Source organism: Hypanus sabinus, chromosome 25 (assembly GCF_030144855.1).
Source record: "Hypanus sabinus isolate sHypSab1 chromosome 25, sHypSab1.hap1, whole genome shotgun sequence".
In the NCBI taxonomy this organism is placed as follows: domain Eukaryota; kingdom Metazoa; phylum Chordata; class Chondrichthyes; order Myliobatiformes; family Dasyatidae; genus Hypanus; species Hypanus sabinus.
In genome coordinates this window covers 12,458,835-12,476,720 of record NC_082730.1, presented here as the reverse complement: position 1 = coordinate 12,476,720, position 17,886 = coordinate 12,458,835, and the positions used below count along the sequence as shown (strand labels likewise).

Below are 17,886 nucleotides of genomic sequence, written 5' to 3'. Positions count from 1 at the left end.
GGGGAATGATGTGAGAAATAGATGGTGATGGATGAACGAGGTCAAGGGCTAAAGAAGAAGGAATCCCAAAGGACAGTAGACCATGGAATAATAGGAAGGAGGTGGGGGCCACACCCACCTACTTTCCCTCTTACCTCAACTCTTCTGTACCCTGCCAGGTTGTGCTCCTGCAAGAGTCACTAGCAAACTCAAGCTCAGGAATCCCAGAAGCTCCAGTAATTCAACCACCTCATTTGTTTCGTTACAGAAATTAACAGCAGAACTACCAAGAACTTAAGCAAGCCATACAGAATCCTGAAGACCTGAAATCACTCATGAACTCGGTCCGAGAATCACCAGACAAGACCCACAGTGACTGGGCAAAGAGGGGTTGGCATGCACCAAGTAAAATACACCCCGGAGCACACAGGAATCAGTGCCAGTCAGACAACACAGGTGTCCAGGCGAAGCAATTAATCCCCAAAAGACAACAAGTACAATGCACAACTTTGCAAATCCCGTGCTAATTGAAACTATTCCAAATTGAATAAGATTAACACAGAGAGGGCCGAAGAATCCCTATGATCCCAAATGAGATACCGGCAAAACAAAGTGAAACCCGCGAGTGCAGAGACAAACAATGACGCATAAAATTAAACAACCCAAGGAACACCACATACCCACGAGGTGACACTGAAAAAAATATAGTCCACATACTGACCGACTCCTGGTTGTGACAGATCCCCATTGCATCCCCTAACTTTTTATTCAAACTTCGCAATGAAATTAATTTAATTGCCGCTTCAAGGAATATCCAGAACTTACAAATTCTCTTCTTCAAAGTTAGAAGTAAATTTATTATCAAATTATGGATATGTCACCCGGGATTAGTTTTCTTGCCGACATATAAAAAAAGCCTTCTTCAAATCCATACTGACGTCGTCAATTTTGTTCCATTACTTGCTGAACAGGTTATTTCTCCAAGTGCCAGTAATTTGCCTGATCGTGCTTCGAAAAGTCACCTTATTTTATTTAGGATATTACCTGTCCGCGTTTCAAGACAGCAGTACTCTACCACACTCTCAAGGGCAACTTAGAAATGGGCAGTAATTGCCAGAGTTATTACTGTTCCCTTATTGTCAAGAGTCTGAGCTACTGACAGTCAAATATATAGGTAGCTTCCAACCTGACGACATGAACATTGATTTCTACACTTCCATTACCTCCTCCACCCCCCTGCCTTCACTTATTTCCATTCCCCATTCTGGCTCCCCTCTCACCCCTTCTCTTCTCCTCACCTGCCCTTCACCTCCCTCTGGTGTCCCTCCTCCTTCCCTTTTGCCCATGGTCCACTGCTCTCACCTATCAGATTCCTCCTTCTTCAGCCCATTACCTCTTCTACCTATCCCCTCCCAGCTTCTTGCTTCATCCCTGCTGCAAGTAAGACGCCACAGTAGTATAGTGGTCAGCGTGATTGCTACTACGGTTCGGGGCGCTGAGTTCAATCCCAACACAGTCTGCAAGAAGTTTGTACGCCTTTCCCATAAGCACGTGTGTTTCCTCCGAGTGCTCCGGTTTCCTCCCGCAGTCCAAAGACGGACCGGTTAGTAGGTTAATTGGCCATTGTAAATTGTCCTGTGAGGAGGCCACGGTTAAATAGGTGGGTTGTGAGGCGGTGTGGCTTGTTGGGCCAAAAGGGCCTGTTGTGCACTGTAGCGCTAAATAAAATAAAGTTTTTTATTTCATCTGTGCAAACATGTACTAGTGCACAAGATAATAAGGTCAACTTTGATAATAACCGATAATAACTTCCCAAATGTGTGTGGACTAGTAGTTTAATGTGTTCATTCATTATATGTGGTGTCATATAACGTGAGTAATCATGGTCCTTCCATGACCAAGATTGTACTTGGAAAGATATTTCCACAGAAGAGGTTTGCCATTGACTTCTTCTGGGCAGAGCCTTTACAAGACGGGTGACCTCAGCCATTATCAATACCCTTCAGAGACTGCCCCGCCTGGTGTCAGTGGTTGCATAACCAGGACATGTGATGTGCACCAGCCACTCAAACGACCTTCCACCACCTGCTCCATGGCTTCATGTGACCCTCCTCGGTGAGGGGTGGGGGGGGGGGGGGGCTAAGCTGGAGGTACACCTTGCCCGAGAGTGACCTGCAGGCTAGCAGAGGGAAGGAGCACTTTACACCTCCAGAGACGTATCTCCACACAGTCACTCCAGTAGGTTAATTGGCTCCCTTAAATCACTCCTAGTGAGTGGGTGGAGAAGCTGAGAATGTGGGGGAAATAAAATGTAATTGGTGTCAATGATTTGGTGGGCCAATATAGTTAATGATACTTCAAATTAAATCTTCAACAACCTCATCATTGAAGTGAGTATGTCAGGAATATAAATCACAAGGTTCAAATGCTTGTGACACTGAAAACATCCCATTGAATGACCCTGAGAGTGTGTGTCAGAACACCAAAGTAATGACCTGAGGAAGGGTCTAAAAGGGCAAGTTTATGATCTGTAGTGTCAGAGCCCTTGAGAACACAGGTCACATTCAGCAGACAGGGGAAGAAAGGCCGTCACAGTGGATGAGACAGTCTGAAGTACTTGACAGCAAACAAAGGAATCTCTGAGAGTTGATGTGGAAACCAGGTCAAAGGAGGAAGCGGCCTTCAGAGAACTGGATCATTCACCACGGGTCACTGAAAACACAGTCCACTGACCCGCAGCTACTCAGAACTCACCCTCCCCGACAGTAGCGTTCACATCTCAATAAGGCAAGTGGAGTGGAGCATCATCACCGCGTTCTGGGTGGCAAAACGTATCGGTCAACCCACAGACGTCAGCCGGCAACTGCAACAAGTCGTGAAATCCCACCGTGACACTGTAATGCTGATCAAACATCAACTTTATTCCCCATACACATTTACACGTCTTCAGAATTTGATCTGATGTGTTGGCCAGGGCGCAACATTCAACAGTTATAAAGAATTAAGTATTATATACAAAACAAAGTTAGAAGGTTAAATCACAGATGTGGAATAAAATGTGCATAAATACCAGCATGTATTTACAATGCAGACAGCATCATAAAAAGTGGCTTAGACTGTGACCATAAAATATAGGGGCAGAATTAGGCCATTTGGCCCATCAAGTCTGCTCTGCCATTTCATCATTTCACCATTTTCCTCTCTGCCCCAATCTCCCATGGGTTGGCTGATAGGGTTACAGCATCTACACTGCTCTGCAGTGATGGGGGTGATAGATAGAGGGGATGGAGGGATTAACTAGAATGACTAATCTGATTAACTACCTGGGGGAAGAATGTAAGTAAGTTTCTTTTTTAATAGCCCTACAGCAGTTTCCAGACGGGAACGGGTGGAAAAGGCTGTCTGCAGGGTGGGGAGCAGCTGCAAAAATGTACGGTTAGGGATAGTCAGTTGTGGGCATGCTATGTTGGTGCCCGAAGAGAGCGGTCACACTTGCAGGCTGCCCTCAACTCATCGCTAGACTGTGTCGGTCACTCATACAAAACAATACGTTTTACCGGATGGCTTGATGTACACGTGACAAACAATGTACAATAAAATCTTTATCTTTAAGAAGAAATCTGGTTCACAATATTATGTAACTGAAATGGCAAAATAGCAATAAGGAAGTGAGAGGTTAGAGAAGGGAATGGGTTAAAGCCACGGGAGTAACTGCGACACAAAAGCTGAAAGCTTTGCATCGTATCCGGTGAAAAGTTCCAGATTAAAATTGCTGTGGATTTGATGAGGAGAAGCCGAGATTCTTCCAAGGGCCTAGCAGGTCATGCCAGGGGAATGGTCAAGAGAAAAACCTGAAAAAGCAACCACCGCAGATGCCAAAAGTCTGAACTAAAAACAGAAAATGCAGTAAATTGTAGCGGTGTGCTACACGCAGCGCTAAAATTACGACACGGAGTCGGTAACTGCAGTCGAAGGAAAAAACTTTATTCGAAAACTTCAGCCTCACTTTTAAGCCTCCCTCAACCGGCCCCCCGTGGCGCAGAGGCTCCAAAGCTCTGTGCTCGCAAACCCCCGTAGGCTATCTAATTGTGAGTCGGTTCGGATGCGCCAGGAAATGGGTCGCCACAAAATGCTTAACAGGTCAGGCAGCATCTGTGGAGGCAGAAATAGAGTTAATGTTTCAGATCAATGACCTTAATGATGGAAGACTGAAAAATGGCTGCATCTATCATTCAGGACCTCCATCACCCAGGGCATGCCCTCTTCTCATTGCTACCATTACAGATGAGGCACACACACACACTCAACAATTCAGGAAGAGCTTTTTCCCCTCAGCCATTCCGTTTTTGAATGGACATTGAACCCATGAACGCTACCTCACTACTTTTTTTAAAAAACTGCATGGTACTGCTGCTGCAAAGGCACAAATTTCATGACATATGCCAGTGATATTAAACCCGATGCTGATTCTGAACCGGAGCAGATCAGGAAAACTAATACGACACCGAACTCACAGAAGCCAGCAATCAAGGGTAACGAAAATAAAAATTGCTGGAAATCTGAAATAAGATGGAAAATCCTCGTATTTCCTCTGGGGAAGGAGGAACAGTTAATGCTTCAGATTGAACTGCTGATGGGCAGGTAGAACTGGTGCTGACAGGGTACAGCTTGAAAGAAGTAGAATGCGATGCAGTAAGATAAAGTATATATTCCCACAAAGGAAGACATACATCGAACAGCCTTTTATCTGGAATCATTCAGACATGCACAGGCTTGTTCTTTGTGTCCAGTAACGCCAGTCATTAAGGAAGCAGAGAATACACTTCCCTCACAGTTGGATTTTGGAATGACACTTCAGTGTAATTAAACCAAGACGGAAAGGATAGAGAGCTGAGTGACCATCTTAAACTCAAACAACAACACACAACACAGCAGGCCAGGCAGCATCTATAGGGAGAAGCACTGTCGACGTTTCGGGCCAGGACCCTTCGTCAGGACGAACCGAAAGGAAAGATAGTAAGAGATTTGAAAGTAGAGGGGGGAGGGGGAAATGCGAATTGATAGGAGAAGACTGGAGGGGGTGGGATGAAGCTAAGAGCTGGAAAGGTGATTGGCGAAAGTGATACAGAGCTGGAGAAGGGAAAGGATCATGGGACGGGAGGCCTCAGGAGAAAGAAAGGAGGGGGGGAGCACCAGAGGGAGATGGAGAACAGACAAACAACTAAATATGTCAGGGATGGGGCAAGAAGGGGAGGAGGGGCATTAACAGAAGTTAGAGAAGTCAATGTTCATGCCATCAGGTTGGAGGCTACCCAGCCGGTATATAAGGTGTTGTTCCTCCAACCTGAGTTTGGATTCATTTTGACAGTAGAGGAGGCCATGGATAGACATATCAGAATGGGAATGGGACGTGGAATTAAAATGTGTGGCCGCTGGGAGATCCTGCTTTTTCTGGCAGACCGAGCGTAGGTGTTCCGCAAAACGGTCTCCCAGTCTGCGTCGGGTCTCACCAATATATAAAAGGCCACACCGGGAGCACCGGACACAGTATACCACACCAGCCGACTCACAGGTGAAGTGTCACCTCAACTCTCACCTGGAAGGACTGTCCGGGGCCCTGAATGGTGGTGAGGGAGGAAGTGTAAGGGCAGGTGTAGCACTTGTTCCGTTTACAAGGATAAGTGCCAGGAGGGAGATCGGTGGGAAGGAATGGGGGGGACGAGTGCCCCCATTCCCATTCTGATATGTCTATCCATGGCACTCCCAATGTGGCCTTTTATATATTGGCGATACCCGACGCAGACTGGGAGACCATTTCGTGGAACACCTACGCTCGGTCCGCCAGAAAAAGCAGGATCGCCTTTCTTTCTCCTGAGGCCTCCCGTCCCATGATCCTTTCCCTTCTCCAGCTCTGTATCACTTTCGCTAATCACCTTTTCAGCTCTTAGCTTCATCCCACCCCCTCCGGTCTTCTCCTATCATTTTGCATTTCCCCCTCCCCCCTCTACTTTCAAATCTCTTACTATCTTTCCTTTTGGTTAGTCCTGACGAAGGGTCCCGGCCCGAAACGTCGACAACGCTTCTCCCTATAGATGCTGTCTGGTCTGCTGTGTTCCACCAGCATTTTGTGTGTGTTGTCATTTGAATTTCCAGCATCTGCAGATTTCCTCGTGTTTGCATCTTAAATTCAGTTCTGTTCCTCGAGCTGAGGTCTGGTGAGACCCAGGCGACTGCAGACACTGGAATCGGGAGCGTGCTTAACACCGATTGCTGGGAGAGCCCAAGCAACGTCCGTGGAGGCAAGAAGACGGTCGACGTTTCAGGTTGAGATTTGACAACCGATATTTTTGTATCAGCCTGAGGAACTGGCTTTTATTCAACAGAAAGTAAACACGTTCACTGTTCATTTACCACCCAAATTCTCTCCATTGTGGAGAACAATTGTGAGATTATTCTATCTGTTGCCTGGAAAACCCCAATCCAGAAATAATATTCCTACAACATAGTGAAATTTAGTCATCCAAGTTATTTTTAGTAACGTCTATGCACAAAGTTGACTTTGTCAAAAAGGAAATAAAATGTGTTTTCTTTTGCCACGTATTGTTCTTACGAACAGAAACCATCAGGTAGCAGCAGATCAGACACACTGTTGGTACAGACTTACCCACTTGCGTTCTAAGAGGTAGTTAGTGACTGCAATGGATTACCACAAGTTTCCATCTAATGCAAAGCCATTTATAGTGCTTGGATGGAAAATTATACTCCTGTGCTCTTCGGCTGGCTTTGATGGCTTTTGAAGTGGTTTCTGCAGAGCTGCTTACCAGGGAGATGAACACTGGAATGCAGCAATTATCTAGCTATTGCAACGTGCTTGGGAGTGGCACATTAGTGTTGTGGTTAATGTAATACTATTGCAGCACCAGCAACCGGAGTATAATTCCCTGTAAGGGAGTTTGTATGTTCTCCCCAGGACAGTATGGGCTTGGGTTCGACTCCCTGTAAGGAGTTGGTACGTCCACCCCGATGGTGTGGGTTTCCTCCTGGTGCTCTGGTTTCCTCCCACATTCCAAAAGACCTACGGGTTGGTTGGTTAATTGGTCACATGGCTGTAATTGGGTGACATGAGCTCGTAGGGCTGGAGCCGCCCCTTTACTGAGCTGTATCTCTAATTAAAATAATATTTCTTGCAACTAGTTCTTCTGGACCCCGGTACTACTTAAGTGTAATTATAAGCATTCTTGGATTATTGGTTCTTTCAACCATGGCATTATTAACCCGTGGATTAACTTTTAGTGGTAAGATTACTTATTCGCTGGGTCCCCCCCATTCCTCTACCGCAATTAAACTTTCAGATTCAGATTCACCTTCCAAGTAAGGTCCTCCCCAGCTTATGAACATCGAACTTCAGTACAGACCATATATCCATCACACAATAGTCCTCTACTCTAATCCGGATTGCAAAACCCATCACCACCATCCGGATTGCAAAACCCATCACCACCATCCGGATTGCAAAACCCATCACCACCAGCAAATGCAAGGGTTCTGAAGATCCAAAGTCAAGTGTATTTCATCTGCACAGGCGGAATGAAAAACTTACTTGCAGCACATCACAGGCACAGGAACCAAGACGGCGTGGTCTTTTACTGATTCTGTTATGGTTATTATTCTATTATGGATTTATTGAGGATGCCCGCAAGAAAATGAACATCAGCGTTGTAAATGGTGACATACATGACTCATAATAAATTTACTTCAAACTTTAAACATAGCAATATATAATCAGCGTTGACAAGAAAAACAAGAATTAAACATAAAGTATACACATCTTTTACAAGAAAGAACATAATTGCAGCAACAAAGAGTCCATTTTAGTGCTAAATGATCAAAGCAGCCGTAGTGCTACTAAACTGTAGTGATTAGAACTTTCCTTGTTGCTCCAAAAACCAAATCATTAAAGGGAAGCAGCTGTTCATCTGTTTTTATTTATTTGTTTATTGACTTATTGAGATACAGAACAGAAAAGGCCCTTCAAATTGAGCCACCCAGTAATCTAGCCTAATCATGGGACAATTTACAATGACCAATTAATCTACCACGTGTTGTATCTTTGGACTATGGGAGGAAAACCACACGGTCACAGGGAAGTTCTTGAACCTGGTGGTGTCGGGTTTCGGGCTTCTGTCCCCCTTGCCTGATGCAGCTGTGAAACAAAATGGCTTCTTGAGGCAGTGTCTCCTGCAGATGCCGGCAATGCTGTGGAGGGATGTGTCAATGATGGGATAGGACACAGCGCACTACTGTCTGCAGCTTCCAACATTCCTGCACATTCAAACTGCCAGACCCAACCACAACACAATCAGTCAGGATAGCTCATAGGAGTATAATTTCAAAAATAATTCCTAGAACAAACGTTCATCTCCCACTTTCGCTACTGTTCACAGGGAAAACATTTCCTAAATTGAGCATGGTCCAGATCTGGAATGGGGTGGCACAAATATAGGAAGGTTGCAACTAATTGCAGAGGAATATTCATAAATTAGTAAAATAGGTGAAATGTGGTGAATATTCAACACAGACAAACACTGGGTGGAAAGAATAGCAAAGCTCACTTAATACCTCACACGTTGCCCTTGGGTAACAGTAGGGTTCCACACGACTAACACGTTCTTTACCACCAACCCTTGACGAGTCAAGAACGTGGCAGCCGCAGAGCTTCCACACCCCACGAGATGTACAGCCCCAGTGCAGCCAGCTGCCTTGCCTCGCTCCCAAACTTAGCTCAAACTAAAATTAATATTCGTATGTTAACTTACGCTTGTCCTCGTGTGGAACTGTGCTGGCTGCTGCAAAGAGCTAGTCTTCATGGCATTTATACACTTTATATGGAGCCATAAAACACTACAGTACAGAAACAGGCCTTTCAGCCCATCTAGTCTATGCCAAACCATTTCAACAGCCTACTTCCACTGACATGCATCCATAGTCCTCCATACTGGTAACATCCACTTATGTATCCAAACTTCTCTCAAACATTGAGATCGAACCCACATCCACCACTTCTGCTGACAGCTCGTTCCACACTCTCACCACTCTCTGAGTGAAGAAGTTTCCCCTCATGTTCCCCTTAAACATTTCACCTTTCACCCTTAACCCATGACCTCTGGTTATAAGGTTATGTGTTGCTATGACAACACAAACTTAGCGACAAGACACCTGAAACTGAGTGCTCATTCATATGTATAAGATGTACTTAAGTTAGACATCGTTAAGGTGGACAGGACATGTACTTAAAAGGTGCAAGTTTTAGTGGGATAAGATGTTTTTATACGTTAGAGTTAGAGATACAGCACGGTAACAGGCCCAATGAGTGTCACCCAATTTGACCTGCAGGGTAATGTAACAGCTGGAAACATAATGAATAATTCACAACCACCGACACTGAGCTAGAGTTCACTTTAAGAGACTGGTCTGACTTAGTTCTCTGGAATACTCCTCTAATGCCCATGGGAGGGGAAAAATACACAGCAAGCTCCCAAATAAATGCCTCCCTCCCTCCATGTGATCTACATTGACGCAGCGTTGTCATGAGACATACAAAGATGCTTACAATGAAGGGGAGCGAAGAAGGAGACAGCCTCTCATTCCTATCCATCACGCAATCCCTTTCACTTCTTACCATCAGGCAGAGGGCATCACAGTCTAAAGGCCGATTTATACTTGTGCGTATGGGCTACGCCGCAGCCTACGCCATAGCCCTGATTTTCACTTCTGCATCGCTCTGCTCCATAGCGAGCACGCATTGGTGTGCGCCAAAACGCTAGTTGGCGGTAGGGTTTCTATGCCACGGTGTTGAGTTTCTTCGTGACAGACGTGGACGAGGAAGTGCATTTCAAACATTTTTTGCATGTCGGCAGGCAGATCTGACGATTTGGTTCACCTATTTTGCATCGGTGTACAGACATGGCGGAGAAGCAGCAACCGGAAATGTGTAGGAGGAAATGCGATGCTACCAGGCGGACCAATCACAGTTGTTGCTGTCTGCATCACTATGACGCGTGAGTGACTTTCCTGGAGGGATGCACATCACCCTACTGCGTAGGGGACGCCACACCTATGGTGTAGATGCGACGCACAAGTATAAATCAGCCTTAAGAACAAGCAGTGCTGGGCTGGGTAGTCAGTTCATCCCCAACCCCAGGCTGAGCACTCTGAACACTCTGGCACCATCCAGTACAGATTATTTATGACACTGCCAGTAGCACAATACTGTTGTATATTTAACTATATGTTGTATCTGCACTTTGTCAACTTGTACATCTATAGAATTTTTTTATTATCTGTTAAAGATGAAACTTCAAAGCTTTCGTCACCATTTACAACCCTGAGGTTCATCTCCTTGAGGGCACGCTTAATAAATCCATAACAGAATCAAAGGAAGACCTCATGTGTGAATAGGGGTAGCACCTCTGGTGAAGGGGCTTTTCCCATCCACTCCGCTTTTGGTCCCTAGCAGGCACTCTGCTCTCACCTGTGGCTCCAAGTAGCTGCTCGCATGCGGCAGAGGCCACATCGCTTCGACAGGTGGGCTAAAACCAGGTGAGGGTAGCCGGTGGGCCTGATTTCCTGGTGAGGTGGGGATATGCCTGTGAAGCCAGCTCTGGCCGACTTACTCTGGCGAGATCATGTGGCCAGGAAGGAGGTCCTGCAACGCTCCGTGCAGAGCGAAGGGCTGGACAAGGCACAGAGGTCATCCACTGTAACCGAGGAAGATCCAAGTATGTGATGCTTGCTCACACCCCTGGACCTGGACTTCAGAGATGGAGGGAGTGGAACTGCCCCGGTGCAATGGTTTTTTCACTTAAAAAACGCTCCTGTGAAGGTTTCCTGACATCAGTGGACATGATGGACAGCCAGCACGTTGTGTTAATATTATTTTTTGCAATGTATGTACCACTTTCTCAGAGGAACTTGGTTCTGTTTTGTGTGAGGTTGAATGCCATTGAACTTGAACTTAATCCGGTAACTGTCTGAAAATCGCATATGAAACTCAATGTACACAGACATTTGCATGCCTATTCAACAGTATTCAAATCTAAAATTTACATACCACCCTTTCCGCCTTCAACTCCTTGTTCTTTCATAATCTGTCCGTCAAATGCACAAGGTGTAAAGTCGAACAAGGAATTAAGTGCAACATTTTGCTTCATCTCCTCAATCTGCGCCACTATTCTCATCCCCTTCCAAACTCCGCACGTTATTCCATTAACATACAGAGAGCGCCGGTACAGCACCAGCCTCTCCAATGTCCTCATCAACTCTGGCCTCCCTCTCCTTACTTTGCTGGCCAAAAGCAGAGGTCATTTTGCCAACACGATGTTTCGGAAGAACACAGTGGGTGAGACAACATCACAGCTGTGAAGAATATTGGCATAAGACTGCTTTCTGAAGGAATACAAAGTAGAGGTGTGCAGAACTAAGGAGCCAGAGTCAAAGATGGCTTTTATTGCCAGGCCACGGAACAGTAAGTGACACCTCAGAGTAAGGCACACTTGGGTTACTACACAGCTCGTGCGTTCTACCTGTGTAGCCGGCTCTCGATATTCAACGAAGGAGCACAGGCATACATACATACATACTTTATTGATCCCGAGGGAAATTAGGTTTCATTACAGCCGCACCAACCAAGAATAGTGTAGAAATATAGAAATATAAAACTATAAATAATTAAATAATAATAAGTTAATCATGCCAAGTGGAAATCAGTCCAGGACCAGCCTATTGGCTCCGTATCATCACAGCCAGGTTTGAGTCCAGACTCCAGAAGGTATCCATTATCCTGTGCTACGCCCCAACTAACAACGCACAGGAAGAAGAAAAAGATCTCTTCTACACCCAGCTTCAAGCAGTAGTTGGAAAGGTACCTAAGCAAGATATGTTGATCGTCATGGGAGATCTGAATGCCAAAGTAGGCAGCGATAACACTGGCAGGGAGAGAGTGATGGGCCAGAATGGTTTGGGGAACATGAATGAAAATGGAGAACTCCTTACCAACTTCTGTGCCTTCAACGAACTGACCATTGGAGGTACCCTCTTTCCCCACCAATGCTGCCACAAGATAACCTGGGTCTCGCCTGACCGTCAAACAGAGAACCAGATTGATCACGTCATAGTCCACCAGCACTGGAGAAGTTCATTGCAAGATGTGAGAGCCAAAAGAGGAGCAGATATTGGATCTAACCACCATTTGGTTGTTGCAAAGCTGAAGATGAAGCTGTCAGCCAGGAAGAAGCAACAGACCACGCGAATAAGGTTTGATGTTAGAAAACTACAGACGGAAGAGAACAAGAAAGATTTCCACATCGCCTTGCAAAACCGCTTTGGGGCTCTTCAAATAGAGGAACAAGATGAGAGAACAGCGGAACATGTCTGGATTACCTTCAAGCAGGCCACTGTAGGAGCCTGCGAAGAAGTACTGGGAAGACAACCAGTCAACAGTAAACCTTGGATCAGGGACGAGACGTGGCAGAAGGTGGAGGAGAGGAAAAAGCTCAAACAGGAGTTGAATCGGGCCAGAACCCGGCAACAGAAACAAATCGCTGCCAACAGGTACAGCGTGATGGCCAAGGAGGTGAAGAAACAGCTCAGAAAGGACAAGAGGTCATACTTCAATGAAATAGCAGAGCAAGCAGAAACAGCGGCCAGTAAAGGGGACCTCAAAGCACTCTACAAGACAACTAAACTTTTGAGAGGGAAGAAAAGCAATTTCAACAGACCTGTCAAAGACAAGACAGGCCATTTGCTCATTCGGTTGAAGATCAGCTGGCGAGATGGAAGGAACACTTCCAGGAAGTATTGAATAGACCACCACCACAGAACCCACCTGACCTGGAGCCTGGAGACCCACTCAACATCAATATAGGTGAAATCACCAAGCAAGAAATTCAAAAAGCCCTGAAAAGCCTAAAGAACGGCAAGGCTGCTGGAGAAGACAACATTCCTGCAGAAGCATTGAAAGAGGGTGGAGAGGTTATGGTGGACCATTTGCATATACTGCTGAATTTGATATGGAGAACAGGAGAGATCCCATCAGATTGGAAGAAGGGCCTCCTTGTGAAGCTGCCAAAATCAGGAGATCTTTCACTGCGTGGCAAGTGGAGGAGGATCACCTTGTTGTCCATTCCTAGCAAGGTTCTCACCAGGGTCATCTTGGAGCGGATGAAAGACGCCATTGACCAGAGACTTAGAGATGAGCAGGCAGGGTTCAGGAAAGAGAGATCATGCATTGACCAGATAGCTACACTTAGAGTCATTGTGGAGCAGACAATAGAATGGCAAACTCCACTATATGTGTGTTTTATTGATTTTCAGAAGGCATTTGACAGCCTGGACAGAAAGTCATAGTGGAGCATCTTACAATACTATGGTGTACCGGAAGAGATGGAGAATATCATCAAGCAGCTTTATGATGACTTCTCAGGCAGGGTCATCCACGATGGGAGACTGTCCGAAGAGTTCCTGGTCACTACTGGAGTCAGGCAGGGATGCCTGCCGTCGCCTCTACTTTTTCTTGTGGTACTCGACTGGGCTACAAGAACAGCCTATGCTGGCTCAGAGAGAGGCATCCAGTGGACGTTAACAGGGAAATTGGAAGACCTGGCATTTGCAGATGATCTCGCTCTTCTCTCACACCAGCTTCAAGATATGCAGAAGAAAGTAGATTCCTTGGGAGAGACCTCACAGTGAGTAGGCCTTAAGATCAGTCAGGAGAAGACCAAAGTTCTACACATTAATAACAAACAACAGGAGCCATTACGGATTGAAGGACAAATAGTTGAAGATGTAGACAAATTCACCTACCTCGGAAGCAAAATCAGTAAATCAGGAGGTACAGAGGAGGACGTCAGAGCAAGGATCGGAAAAGCCCAACATGCCTTCACAACCCTGTGACCTGTTTGGAGATCTACGGCCATCTCTGTCAAAACTAAGCTCCGTATATTCAGCTCCAATGTGAAAGCCATCCTGCTATATGGATCCGAAACATGGAGAATCACTAACACCAGCTGCAACAAGATTCAGACCTTTCTCAACAAATGCCTCTGGCAGATCCTCCGCCTCAAGTGGTATGACAGAGTGTCAAACCTAGACCTATGGAAGAGAGCAAACCAAGAGCCCATTGTATTCCAGATAAGGAGGAGGAAGTGGAGATGGGTCGGCCACACCTTGAGGAAGAGCCAGTCGAATGTCACTCGACAATCACTCGAATGGAATTCAGAAGGGAAGAGAAGAAGAGGTCGCCCAAAGCAAACCTGGATGCGTAGGCTTTCGGATGAACTGAGAGCCGCCGGCCAAACTTGGGAGACTGCAAAAACATCTGCTGGAGATCGCAGGATGTCGAGGACTTTTGTTGAGGCCCTATGCCCCATAAGGAGCGAAAAGGATTAATGAAGACAATTGGCTCAGGGTGTCTGACACTCCGAGGGAGGAGTTGTAAAGTTTGATGGCCACAGGCAGGAATGACTTCCTATGACGCTCAGTGTTACATCTCGGTGGAATGAGTCTCTGGCTGATGGTACTCCTTTGCCTAACCAGTACATTATGGAGTGGATGGGAGTCATTGTCCAAGATGGCATGCAACTTGGACAGCATCCTCTTTTCAGACACCACCGTCAGCGAGTCCAGTTCCACCCCCACAACATCACTGGCCTTACAAATGAGTTTGTTGATTCTGTTGGTGTCTGCTACACTCAGCCTGCTGCCCCAGCACACAACAGCAAACATGATAGCACTGGCCACCACAGACTCAGAGAACATCCTTAGCATTTTCCGGCAGATGTTAAAGGACCTCAGTCTCCTCAGGAAATAGAGACAGCTCTGACCCTTCTTGTAGACAGCCTCAGTGTTCTTTGACCAGTCCAGTTTATTGTCAATTCGTATCCCCAGGTATTTGTAATCCTCCACCATGTCCACACTGACCCCTTGGATGGAAACAGGGGTCACCGGTGCCTTAGCCCTCCTCAGGTCCACCACCAGCTCCTTAGTCTTTTTCACATTAAGCTGCAGATGATTCTGCTTGCACCATGTGACAAAGTTTCCCACCGTAGCCCTGTACTCAGCCTCATCTCCCTTGCTGATGCATCCAACTATGGCAGAGTCATCAGAAAACTTCTGAAGATGGCAAGACTCTGTGCAGTAGTTGAAGTTCGAGGTGTAGATGGTGAAGAGAAAGGGAGACAGGACAGTCCCCTGTGGAGCCCCAGTGCTGCTGTCCACTCTGTCAGACACACAGTGTCGCAAGCGCACGTACTGTGGTCTGCCAGTCAGGTAATCAATAATCCATGACACCAGGGAAGCATCCACCTGCATCACTGTCAGCTTCTCACCCAGCAGAGCAGGGCGGATGGTGTTGAACGCTCTGGAGAAGTCAAAAAACATGACCCTCACAGTGCTCGCCGGCTTGTCCAGGTGGGCACAGACACAGTTCAGCAGGTCTGTGGCATCCTCAACTCCTAGTCGGGGCTGAAAGACGAACTGGAGGGGGTCTAAGTGTGGCCTAACCATAGGCCAGAGCTGCTCTAGAACAAGTCTCTCCAGGGTCTTCATGATGTGGGAGGTCAATGCCACTGGTCTGTAGTCATTGGAGCCACTGGGCGTGGCGTCTTCAGTACAGGGACGAGGCAGGATGTCTTCCACAGCACAGGAACCCTCTGGAGACTCAAGGTCAGGTTGAAGACATGGTGAAGAACTCCACAAAGCTGGGTTCACTGGCTTTCAGCACCCTGGGGCTGACACCATCCGGGCCTGCAGCCTTGCTTGGGTGGAGACGTTTCAGCTGTCTTCTCACCTGTTCAGCTGTGAAGCCCACCGTGGTGGTTTCAGATGTGGGAGGGGTGTAGTCATGAGAGCAGGGTGGGGGGCTGTGAGGAGGGGTAGGAGGGGAGAGTGGAGTATGTGTTGGTTGGGTTCTCTATTAACACAAGAGGAGGACGAGGCAGGTCAATGTCTGGTAGAGTTGAACGTTTCTGACTCTTTTGGCCTAAAATGTCGACTGTTTATTCCTCTCCCGAGATGCTGCCTGACTTGCCAAGTTCCTCCAGCATTTTAGGTGTTGGAACATGCTGGCTCGGCTGAGCTTTGCAGAAGTCTTATGAACATATAAATAGCTAGGGTGCCTAAGACTTCTGCTGAGCACTTATACTTTAACTTCCTGCACACTGACTTGAGGATAACTTTACTGATTTGCAAAGGACTGCTGTGGAAAATGACAGTCATCTTCCCACAGCGGTCCTTTGCAAATCACTAAAGTGACCCTTGACCAGATACAGCACCTGCTGCCAGTAAAGACAGTAAAGTATTTGTCAACGTGGAGCAGAGAGCGAATATGTAAATCTGGTGTGAGCAAAAGATTTGGGCAATGGCAAGGGTGGAACAATGCGGGAGGGGTGTGGGACAGGTGGCAGAGGAGTGCCAGGAGCCGGGGGGAGGTGGGTTGAGGGGGGTGGTGGCGGTTTGCGTAGGTGCAGGCACGCCCAACCCTGAGACAGCAGGCGAGGTCATTTGATTCCAAACAATTGGTTTATTGATCATTACAGAATGTCCCTCTGATGTTTTCTGCTCCCTTCTCCTTTTCCCAAACATGATTCCTCTCTCCCTGCCCTCTTCCCATTCTCAGTTCACAATAGAGACCCAGATCGGAATCAGGTTTATCATCACTCACGTGTGTCAAGAAAGTGGTTTCTTTTTGCAGCAGCAGTACAGTGCAATACATAACGTTATTACAGTACTGTGCAAAAGCATTAGACATCTAACTATATACATATGAGACTTAGACTTTTGAACAGAACTGTACCTCAGGATGAATGTTCTCAGTCTGAAACGTCAACTATTTATTCTTTTCCACAGATGCTGTGCCTGACTTGCCAAGTTCCTCCAGCATTGTGTGTGTGTCTGTGTGCATGTGTGAGTGTGAGTACAAGTGTGAGTGCAAGTGTTGCTAACTTCAAAGGTGTGTTAAAATCAGTTTTAAAAGAGAAATAGCAGAATGCATATTTAGGCAAGAGGCACAAAATGCTGGAGGAACTCAGATGCCGGAGCCAGCACCTATGGGGTTGGTGTGTCAGACCCATCCACAGTGAGAAGGAAGGGGAAGACGCCAGAACAAAAAGATGCAGGGAGGAGAAGCAGGATGGCTGGAAGGTGAAGCCAGGAGAGTGGGAAAGGTTGAGGGCTGGAGGAAAAAAATCTGATAGGACAGGAGAGTGGACCATAGGAGAAAGGGAAGGAGGAAGGGACCTAGGGGAGAAGTGATAGGCATGTGGAAAGAGGTGAAAGGTTTATTCATTTCCATAGATGCTGCCTGACCTGCTGAGATCCTCCAGCATTTTGTGTATATGTGTGTTGCTTTGGATTTCCAGCCCCTGCAGACTTTCTGGTGTTTACGTATATTTAGGAATGGTTTCCACTCGAACCTATTATCCTAATGAGAGGCTTTTGGAACTATAACCCAACACATCTCGTTTGCCATTAAGATATGAACAATTTCACTGGCAGCAGCTGCAGGATCTGGTCAAGGGTCACTTGGAGCAGCACTGTCACTCTCCACAGCGGTCCTTTGCAAATAACTAAAGTTATCCTCACATCTGTGCACAGGAAATTAAAACACAAGTGATTCACAGCTTGTTGCAATCAGCTTCTGCAATATCTAATGCAAGGAGTGGAGTATTTGCTATGATATGTCAACACTTTGGCACTGTAGACAGAGGAAGGTGTATGCATCTTTAAAATGCTAATGATGCACAATGAACCTCGCTATTAATATTCAAACCTTTCTAAACAATGACCACTCCAGTAAAAGTATCCAATAACATTTGCAGCCTGGCACCATGCCAATGGATTATGAGAAGTTTC

At 46.4% G+C, this 17,886-nt stretch overlaps 1 protein-coding gene across 5 annotated transcripts in view; it reads right to left on the bottom strand.

The window, feature by feature from the left end:
- The window catches only part of slc45a3 (solute carrier family 45 member 3), a 176,276-nt gene that overhangs the window by 138,867 nt on the left and 19,523 nt on the right, over nucleotides 1–17,886 (bottom strand). The gene's annotated exons all lie outside the window — the stretch shown is intronic.